Raw genomic sequence first — 9,948 nt, 5'->3', positions numbered from 1 at the left:
CTGGGACCTCCAGAGGGGAACACTTTACCCCTCTAACCTCTGTTCCTCATTAGAAAATATGGGAGATGCTACCCAGCTACGGAGGAGTGAAAGTGATACCATATTCAAGTTCTTGGTGGAGTGGCTGGTCCGAGGAACACACTTTGAGAACCAGAGCCTAGCGCGTACTATCATCTTACTATATTGTGTTTCCTTAAACAGGACATAAACTTATTCACAATGATGGCTCTTGCTTTTATTTTTCTATCACTACCAAAATTTTAAAAGTACTTCCTTGACAAAATCTCCTGTGTCAGTTATTAAGGTTTTTTCCCTTCTGTTATGAGTGGAATTTTTATAAATTTTATAATTTGCATTTCTTCGTGTAGCAATGCAATTGACTTACGTGGTTTTCTCTTATATTCTGCAACTCTCACTAATTTTCATTTCCTTCATTTTGTCATTGTGTTTGTTGACTTGCTTAAGTATACAAATAGTTGTGTAACAGGTACATTAGCTGAAAACAAGCACAATCAGAAAACGACTTTATTCTTTCTCCCACTACCTGTTAAATCACTCTTTCTTTCTGCCTCTGGACAAAATCTGTGGTAGGTCTCATGATTTCTCAGCTCAGTCTTCAGTTTTTACAAACCCTTCAATAGTAAAAGTCCTTAACAGTTGTTTGGGTTTGGCTCCAAATATCAAAACTCAGGCTGGCCCAAGTGCAGGAGCAGGCTTCTGGAAGCCCCTCTGTTGGGCCAGGTGAGACTTCTTTAATTTCTGCATCTTGCAGCTGATGGAAGGTCCCAGAAGGGTCATGTTTTCTGTGTGTGTGTGTGTGTGTGTGTGTGTGTGTGTGCATGCGCACACACACCTCAGGGAGAATAGGCTGGAACATTTACCTTCTGGTATAGGACTACTTACATATTTTGATGATTGGTTCAGCCCTACTGGTGTAGATTGGCTTGGATTCAGCCTTATTCTTAAGTAATAAAAAAATCAACTAGTCATGTCCAATGCCAAGTCCTTGATTAAAATTTTATCTCATATAGGGGTGCCTGGCTGGCTCAGTTGGTAGAGCATGTGACTCTTGATCTATGGGTCATAAGCCCAAGCCCCACGTTGGGCATGGGGCCTACTTAATTAAAACAAAAACCAAACAACCAACCAAAAATTTCATCTCATATATTAGCCATAATGCTAAATTTAATTTTAATATTAAAGACTTTCCTCTACCCTAGGTGAAGAAAGAAAGGAAAAATCATCTTCTCTCTTTCCTTGCCCATACTTTCTGCTTCCCTCTTTTCCAGGCGCCAGGATGACTCTGGCAACTCCATGGGTGACAGGGCTGGGAGGCCGGGGAGACAACTGAGGAGAGAGCCAGGAAAGGTGCAAATTCACAGGCACAGATGTAATCTGGCGCTGGAGTCTTTGATGTTGGCAGTATAGAATACTGTCTGTAAAAAGTAGATAACTACAGCCTACATTTCTAAGATTGTAACAAATCGGAGCGTATGTTAATCCGGGCTATGGTTAGGAGGATACAGGTGGCAGGAAGGATCAAGTGTTGATACTGCCACCAGCTGGGCAAAGAATGTAATGCAGCACTTTCTCAGACCAAACTGAACAATAGTCTATGCTTTTAAGAAAGACCATTAAAGAAAGAGGTTGAGGCAACATGTATACACCTTTTAAAAATAGTTTAGTAAAAAGATGGAGAGAGAATAAAAAGTAGCTAAAATGTACATATGTATATTTACCACAATCTTCAATGATCAAACCACATTACCAAGAAATGCAAAATATATAGAAAAAAAAGAGAAGAAAACAGAATCCCTCCACGCTAAAACAAATATGGTTAAAATGTTGGTGTATTTTCTTTTAATATTTTTCCTGTAACAATAATTACTAGGTAGGGGCGCCTGGCTGGCTCAGTCTGTAGAACATATGATTCTTGATCTCGGGGTTTGAGAGTTCAAGCCCCACATTGAGTGTGGAGGTTACTTAAAAATAAAATCTTAAAAACAATTACGAGAGAGCCTGGGTGGCTCAGTCGGTTGTCTGACTCTTGATTTTGGCTCAGGCAGGTCATGATCTCACGGTTCATTGGTTCAAGCCATGGGGTTGTGTGGACAGTACCTGAAATTCTCTCTCTCTGCCCCTCCCTGCTCATGTGCTTGCTCTCTCTCTCAAAATAAATAAGCAAACTTAAAAAATTACTAGGTGACATTTAGCAAGCTCATGTTGTATGCCAAATACATTTTAAAATACTTTAAAAATATTCTCTCAACAGATGAACGAATAATAAACTGTGGCGTATACAGACAATGGAATATTACTCAGCCTTAAAAAGGAAAGAAATTCTGACACATGCTATAACATATATGGACCCTGAAAACACTATGCTAAGTGACATAAGCAGACACAAAAGGATAAATGATCGAATGATTCCATTTATGTGAGTTTCCTGGAACAGGCAAATTCACAGAGACAGGAAGTAGAATAGAGGTTGCCAGGGGCTGGGGGAGAGGTTTCTGTTTGGAACAATAAAATAGTTTTGGAAACAGGTAATGGTGATGACCACACAATACTGTGAATGTGCTTAGTGTCACTCAATCGTTTAAAAATAATTAAAGGGTAAATTTTATGTTGTGTGTATTTAACCACAAAAATAAGTTCTCATTCAAATCTCCTGATAATCCTATAAGTTATACAATAGATGGATTTGACCCAAGCAATCTGACTATAGATCCCAGGTTATTTTCCCATATTTTTAAAAAGAGAGAGAGAGGGAGAGGCAGAGAGGGAGGCACAGAATCTGAAGCAGGCTCCAGGCTCTGAGACATCAGCACAGAGCCCGAAGAGAAACATGAACCCACGAACCGTGAGATCATGACCTGAGCTGACGTCGGACCTTAACCGACTTCACCCAGGTGCCCAACAGTATTTTCATCTTTAATGCACTTTTCAGTGAGTACACCATCCCGTGAATCGGAGTTCTTACTTTCATCACGAAGAAGTTCTCCTGCAAACAGGTCCTGTGGCCCCGGTTTTCCCGTTCCCCACCCATTCTGGACTACCCAGCAGCTACCTTTTGCATGACAATGGCCTTGCATCGTGACTACGGATCCAGCTCAGCTCCACTGCCTGCCTTGCCCCGAAGCGCCGGATTCTAGGGACTCTTCTCCAGTGCCTGAGATTGATGGGCCTGAAGAAAATTATGCATCCTTGCAAATGTCATCTGCTGAGACCCCCCACACGGAGACCATCTCTCCTCTTCCTTCCTCCAATGGATCTACTTGTTCAGGACAGCCCCGATTCTTCCACCAGTCCCAGAGTAAAAGTGCTGCCCACTTCTGCAGAGGAGATCACCGCGAAGAAGGACGATCCAGCTCAGGGCAAGAAACAGAAGATCAGAACCGTCCTCTCTCAGACCCAGCTATATGTACTCAATGATAGATTTCAGAGACAGAAATACCTCGGTCTCCAGCAGATGCAAGAACTTTCCAACATTCTGAACCTTAGCTATAAGCAGGTTAAGACCTGGTTCCAGAACCATAGAATGAAATGTAAGAGGTGGCAAAAAAACAACTGGCCAAAGAATAACAACACTGTGACTCAGAACAGCTCTGCAAATCCAGAATACCCAGGCTTCTATTCCTATCACCAGGGATACCTGATGAACACTTCTGGAAACCAATATGGAGCAACCAGACCTGGAACAGCCAGTCGTGTAGCAACCAGACCTGGAACAGTCAGTCGTGGAGCAACCAGACCTGGAACAGTCAGACCTGGTGCCCCCAAGCCTGGAATGGCCTGGCCTGGAACAGTCAGCTGCACGACTGTGGAGAGGAATCCCCGCAGCCCCAGATACAGTTACAGCAAAATTCTGTCAGCGATTTGCAGTCCATCTTAGAAATGACTGGGGAAAGCCACAGTGTAATACAGCAAACGGCTAAGTATTTTAGTGCCCAGCAAATAATGGATTTATTTCCAAACTACTCTGAACATACAGCCTGAAGTCATGTGACCATCAGTGTATTAATCCGTCTCCATTTGGGCGATGGCTGTATTACTTCTAGGATTTGTTTGTTAGGGTCCTGTATCTCTGCCTTGATATTCTGTTTTTAATTATGTTTATTCTGTCCATCAAGGGGGAACGGCAGGAGTCTCATCAAAGAGGATTCCGTAGCTTTGGCTGCTTTGAACAACATGCGGAAATACGTTTCTGGCTCTAGATAACTAGATATAATACTAATTTGTATATCTTTAGGCTCCAGAATTTAACCACAAGAATAGGAAGTAAAAATACAAAGATGTGATGAAGGATTATTTGTATTTTCTGAGACAGTGAGGCTTAACAACCTCAGTTGTTAACGGTGGAGGGTTAAGTTATAATGTGCGTCGTTGATTTCCTCTGCCCCCTGTGCTGGTTTAACTACAACTCCTGATGTGTTCGTTATTCCAGGATTTGTAGAAAGCTGTTTTTATATTTTAATGTGTTGTGATGATAGGACCAGTTTGGCTGGTGGTTTATGATAGATTTAAGTACAAATAAATACCCACTTTATCTTTAAAAAAAAAATAAAAAGAGAGAGAGAGAACAGTATAAAGAAACCTCTGTATATACCTCATCTTGCTTCAACAGTTTCCTGCTTATGGCCAATCTTGTTTGCTCTGTTCCCCCTCCCACTCCCAGTCCTACCCCTAGGCTATGTTGATGCACGTCCAGATATCATATCATTTAATCTGCAAATACTTCAGTGTATACCTGTAAAAGAATAATTTTATTTGATGTTATTTATTTTTTAATTTCATATTTTATTTAATTTGAATTCTTTTTTTAAAAGTTTATTTATTTTTGAGAGAGAGCAGGGGAGGGGCAGAGAGAGAAGGGGACACAGAATCTGAAGCTGGCTCCAGGCTCCGAGCTGTCAGCACAGAGCCCTATGTGGGGCTCGAATTCATGAACAGCAAGATCATGACCTGAGCGGAAGTCAGATGCTTAGCCAACTGAGACACCCAGGCACTCCTAAATGACTAATTTTTAAAAACAGTGCTGTATAATCTAAAGCCCCCCAACAATTGTTTCATATTGGGTATGCTATTATTGTTCACATTTCCCCAATTGCCTTATATATATTTTTTTTTTAAATGTTTATTTTCGAGAGAGAAAGAGAGAGAGAGAAAGAGAGAGAGAACCTGGGTGGGGGAGAGAGAGAGGGAGACACAGCATCCAAAGCAGGCTCCAGGCTCTGAGCTGTCAGCACAGAACCCGATGCAGGGCTTGAACTCACGAACTGTGACATCATGATCTGAGTTGAAGTCAGATGCTTAACCAACCCAGGTGCCTCTCCAATTGCCTTATAAATTAGGACCCAAATAAGACCCACACATCGTAATTGGTTGACGTTTCTAAGTTTTCTAATGGTAACAGTGAGTTCCCCTCCTTCTTTTGTCGTTGTTCTTACAGGATTTTGTTGTTGGTTGGTTGGTTGTTGTTTTGTCTATGAGGTGTGTCATTTGTTCTGTGGAATATCCCACGGTTTGGATTTTGCTCATGACATCTTTTGGAGTCACCGAATGTGTTCCTTTGTCCCCTGTACTTCCCATAAACTGCTGGTTGGATCTGGAGGCTTCATCAGTTTTAGGACCTGCTGTTTTGGCAAGAAGTCACAGGTGGTGCTCTGCACTCTCACCAGGAGGCACAGAATATCCAGATATCTGTTGCACTTTTGTGATGTTAGCTGTCACTAATAATTATTGTTCAGACCATTAATTCACTGAATATTGGGAAATGATGGTGTTCTCTCTTAACGTATTAGCTGGAATACTTTTATAAAGAAAAATTTTCCGGGGCACCTGGGTGGCTCAGTCGGTTTAGTGTCCGGCTCTTGGTTTTGGCTCAGGTCATGATCTCATGGTTTCTGAGTTCAAGCCCCACATTGCGCTCTGTGCTGGCAAGTGCGGAGCCTGCTTGGAGTTCTCTCTCTTTCTGCCCCTCCCCACTCATTCTCTCTCTCTCTCTCTCAAAATAAATAATTAAAAACATTTAAAAAAATAAAGAAAAATTTTCCTTTATCAACTTTTTGGTTGACAAGGTACAGTTTGTATGGGAACGGCAGGCTGAATACTTGATCATTTCCCTTTATACCAGTCTTTCAAATACTGTGTCAGTGGGAATGCAGCCACTCTGGAAAACAGTACAGAGGTTCCTCAAAAAACTAAAAATAGAACTACCCTACGACCCAGCAATTGCACTACTAGGCATTTATCCCCGGGATACAGGTGTGCTGTTTTGAAGGGACACATGCACCCCCATGTTTATAGCAGCACTATTGACAATAACCAAAGTATGGAAAGAGCCCAAATGTCCATCGATGGATGAATGGATAAAGAAAATGTGGTATATATATATATATATATATATATATATATATATATATATATGAAATGGAGTATTACTCGGCAATCAAAAAGAACGAAATCTTGCCATTTGCTACTACGTGGATGGAACTGGAGGATATTATGCTAAGTGAAAAGAATCAGTCAGAGAAAGACAAATATCAAATGACTTCACTCATATGAGGACTTTAAGAAACTAAACAGATGAACGTAAGGGAAGGGAAACAAAAATAATATAAAAACAGGGAGGGGGACAAACCATAAAGACTCATAAATAGGGAGAACAAACAGGGTTACTGGAGGGGGTGTGGGAGGGGGGATGGGCTAAATGGGTAAGGGGCACTAAGGAATCTACTCCTGAAATCATTGCTGTACTATATGCTAATTTGGATGTAAATTTTAAAAAATTAAAAATAAAAACACACACACACACAAAACTGTGTCAGTTTCCTGACAGTGAGCTTTGTCTGAACATTATTTTGAGCTTATGTACTTAAACATATTTGATGTGTTTCAATCTGTTGTAGTTACCGTGGTAGGCCATGTCCCCTGTCCACGTCCCTATCCCAGGAACCTGTGAACATGTTCCATTACATGGCAAAGATAACTTAAAGTAGCAAATAGAATCAAGGATGCTAACCAGTTGACCTTAAAATAGGGAGATATCCTGGATGACTTGGGTGGGCCCAATGTACTCACAAGGGTACTTAAAAGCAGAAGAGGGAGGCAGAAAGACGAGGTTAAGGGCCATGGGATGTTTGGACTGTTGCTAGTTTTGCAGATGGAGGAATGTGGTCATGAGTCAAGGACTGCCCGCAGTCAGTCCCCTTGCATTCCTTGGGAAGTCATGCTGGAAAAGGCAAGAAAGAGATTTTCCCCCAAAGCTTCCAGAAAGGAGTGCAGACCTGCTGACACCTTGATTTTAGCTCAGTGAGACCATGTTGGCCTTCTAACCTACAGAACTGCAACTTTATGTTGTTTTAAGCCACTAAGTTGTGGTAACTTGTTATAGGGACAATAGAGAACTAGTACAGTTACCATCCTTACTGATGTTCATATGGATTCGTCTTTGGCCAGTGTGATCCTTTTCAAACTGGCTTCTAAATCCTTGAGTTTTCTTGCTTTCTGGTATGACAAGATGTTCCTGGCCCACCTACTGCTAAGCTCTTGGAATTTGACTTCTATTTAAATTTATCGTATTCCCTTGACTGTAATCAGGGATTTTCAATAGGAAAATCCAGTCCTTACCATTTGTGTCTTCTCTGCAGAACTTGACACTATTCATTTCTTTCCAAAAGACATCTATCCTCCCCTATAATACCACCACAGAATCTTGTTCCATGCTCTTTTTGGGTCTTACTTCCTAACTCCCGAAGGCTGTCCTCAGGCCTCATTTCTTCTTTCTCCACACTGGTGCTTAGTAATCTCATCCATACAGTAATCTCTGCCTACACCCTGCCCCCCCCCCCATGCCGGTGGGTCCTAAAACTGTATTTCTCTACCTCATCTCTCCTGGTACCAATACAGGACCTCATTTCCAACTGCTTGTTGTTGATAGCAGTCACCTATACAAACAGCTGGCACCTCAAATTCACGGCAAAACCTTTACTATCATTGCCTGCCATCTCTTTTCTAGTTCTGCTAATGGTTCTCTCTGGCACTCAGATTCAAACTCAGGGTGCTATTTTAAAATCTTCCTTGTCCTACGACCCTCCTAAAATTAGAAATATAACTACCGCCAACTAATTATAATATTTTCACTTTTGTTTTGTTATGCCATAAGAAATAAGAATTTTTAAAGTTTATTTTGTCCTTGAGTGTCTGTTTATGGACAAAGACCCTCCTCCCTCCCCCCATGAGAATCCAAATAACCATCAGAGATTGCTTTGTGAGCAGGGAACTAGAGCACAGGGATTGGAAGAGTTAATGGTGTCCAGCTACAATGGTGTGAGTAATGTGGGTCTTCTCATGGAATTACAACATTTGAAGTCTTTGCTAAGCATCCCTCTTCACTGAAAAAGCTTAGGGGATCTCTGCCAATGCTTCTGCATCCTTTCTATACCCCATGCCTGACCAACCTTCTTTTGATTTCCTTAGAAATACTGGTGTCTTCAATTTGGTGGCAGACAAATCTTTCAGGCATATAAAAATCACCAAATTAACTGAGATGGGTATCTACTAAACTAGAAGTCGACATAGCTGTAAGTCTCTGTTTAACATTTGGTATAACCTCTAAGAAATAACACTTGAAAATTACTAGTTGTATGTATGCCATGATATGGACCTTAGTGGCCTGTGCATCATTGTGGAGTTCAGCGCCCTCTTGTGTTCACTATGAAGCCAAGCACAGCGGCTCTCCAGGATTTGCCAATCATATGTTGAACCGCATCTCTTAAGTTCATGGGGAATGTGTGAATTTGGCTATCAGTTTTTTTGTTTGTTGGTTTAAAAAAAATTTTTTTGGGGGGGGGGCGCCTGGGTGGCTCAGTTGGTTGAGTGGCCGACTTTGGCTCAGGTCATGATCTTGGGGTCCGTGAGTTCGAGCCCCGCATCGGGCTCTGTGCTGATAGCTGGGAGCCTGGAGCCTGCTTCTGTTTCTGTGTCTCCCTCTCTCTTTGCCCCTACCCCATTCGTGCTCTGTCTCTCTCTGCCTTTCAAAAATGAATAGATGTCAAACAAAAAAAATTTTTTTTAAATTTTTATTTATTTATTTATTTATTTATTTATTTATTTATTTATTTTTAATGCGGGGCTTGAACTCACAACCCTGAGATCACTACTTGACTGAGATCAAGAGTCAGACGCTGAAGGGACGCTGGATAGTCACCCAGACGTCCCTATCGGTTGTGAAAAGGATCTGTCGCCCTGAGAAGCATATGTGCACAGAGCCAGCTGTAGGAAAAACTGAGGACGTAAAATTCTTTAGCTCCTTTATTTTCTCGTTCATCCTATTCTCTCTCCAACACTTTCCTTTCCCCCATTTTATGGCCTCCAGAGCTCCCAGATCATATCTGATCCTGTAACTTATTAAGTCATCTAAATTTATATATTTTTTCATGCTTCCAATAAATATTTTCATATATTGGGCATCAAACTATGTTGTATAGATGGAACCAAAGAGATAAGTGATTATTTAAAAAATAAGTGCCATAGCTCTAGGCTCCAATGGGAAAAGCATTTAACCTCAGACATGAGCTGGCTTTTTAGTCAAAGGCATGGAACTGTGAAGAATGGGAAAGATTCACAACTCTTCCAGAATCTCAAAATGGCAATGACAGCTACAAATCAATGGACATTCATACTGTAGCTCAATGTTAAGGCCCCCCAAAATATCCAGGATACACTAAACAGGATTAAATTATACACAATCATGGAATTCTTCTGGTTCTCCCTTCAGATAACTTAAAAAAGCATTTATTTTGAACCCTGAACGGACAAGCCAGTCACAGGGCCTGACAGGCCCATTAGCCCCGTCCACCTCGAGAATCTCAAGCTAACTAAAGAGGGTCCTTGCTAGGCTGTTTTTGGATTAAGAAAAGACCACCAATTAGCATAGAAGTGGGC

The 9,948-nt window shown here is 41.3% G+C and overlaps 1 pseudogene; it reads left to right on the top strand.

The window, feature by feature from the left end:
• The first annotated feature begins 3,090 nt into the window (after positions 1 to 3,090).
• LOC121028016 (homeobox protein NANOG-like) lies at positions 3,091 to 4,130 on the top strand (annotated as a pseudogene).
• The last annotated feature ends 5,818 nt before the right edge of the window (positions 4,131 to 9,948 follow it).

Source organism: Herpailurus yagouaroundi, unplaced genomic scaffold, assembly GCF_014898765.1.
Source record: "Herpailurus yagouaroundi ecotype Mexico unplaced genomic scaffold, PumYag 100, whole genome shotgun sequence".
Lineage (NCBI taxonomy): Eukaryota > Metazoa > Chordata > Mammalia > Carnivora > Felidae > Herpailurus > Herpailurus yagouaroundi.
Note: the sequence above shows the minus strand (reverse complement) of the source record. Positions and strands in the feature narration are given on the sequence as shown.